Raw genomic sequence first — 1210 nt, forward strand, 5'->3', positions numbered from 1 at the left:
TTTTTTGAGATGAAGTTTCACTCTTGTTGACCAGGCTGGAGTGCAATGGTGTGATCTCTGCTCACTACAACCTCCACCTCCTGGGTTCCAGCAATTTTCCTGCTTCAGCCTCCCAAGTAGCTGGGATTACAGGCACCTGCCACCATGTCTTGCTAATTTTTGTATTTTTAGTAGAGATAGGGTCTCACCATGTTGGTCAGGCTGGTTTCGAACACCTGACCTCAGGTGATCTGTCCTCCTTGGCCTCCCACAGTGCTGGGATTACAGGTGTGAACCACTGCTCTGTGATGAACGGGTGGGCAAAGGCCTCTCTCACGTCTTCAGGAGACTCTAAGCCTCTAAGGGTGCCTGTTAAGGCCTGGAGGAGCCTTCTCAGAGGCATCTGACGCTTCCTAAGTCCAAGGGCCAGGCAGCTGACTCATCCCTGCTCCCTGGGAGGAGAGGCAGGTGCAAGGGGGTCAACCAGCAGTGGCAAACCTCCCACAACCTCTGCCAGGTGGCAGATCTGTCTCCCGGAGCTGCAGGCCTCTGCCTCTGGAGCAGACCAGGCTGCTGGTGGACACAGATTTACCTGGGCTGACCTGGACCGAAAGGCATCTTGGGACAGGAGAGGTGGATGAGTTTGTTTAGGCTTCTTTCTTTCTGCAGGCTCTGGGAAAGGCCAGGGTGCCCAGCCATGCATCAGGGTCTATGGGTCTGCTAAGGAGCAGCCCGGTTCTCAGATGTCCTCACCCTGCTTCTGGGGATTTGGTCCTTAGGGCAGCAGCCAGGAAGTCAGAGGCCAGGCTGAGCTCGGGCACTGCCATCCTAGAGCCGCCCCCACCTGCCCAGCTTCCCTAGAACACCCGTGTTCAGGGCCAGGAACACCCTCCCCACCCACCTCCACCTGTGGACACACTGAGTGTGTGGGGGCTTGTATGTGTGTGTATGTGTGTGCACGTGTGTACACATGGCTGCATGCACGCAGAGCATGTGGGGGCTTGTATGTGTGTATATGTGTGTGCACATGGCTGCATGTGCATGTTTTGCATGTGTGTACACGTGTGTGGAGGTGTATGTGCATATGGTTGTGTGTGTATGGGTGATTGCATGTGTGTGCACGTGTGTATGGATGTGTGTGGATGTGTATGGATGTGTGTGCATGTGTATGGATGTGTGTATGGATGTGTGTGGATGTGTATGGATGTGTGTGCATGCGTGTGGATGTGTA

The sequence above is a fragment of the Mandrillus leucophaeus genome, unplaced genomic scaffold (genome assembly GCF_000951045.1).
Source record: "Mandrillus leucophaeus isolate KB7577 unplaced genomic scaffold, Mleu.le_1.0 Scaffold69, whole genome shotgun sequence".
In the NCBI taxonomy this organism is placed as follows: Eukaryota; Metazoa; Chordata; class Mammalia; order Primates; family Cercopithecidae; genus Mandrillus; species Mandrillus leucophaeus.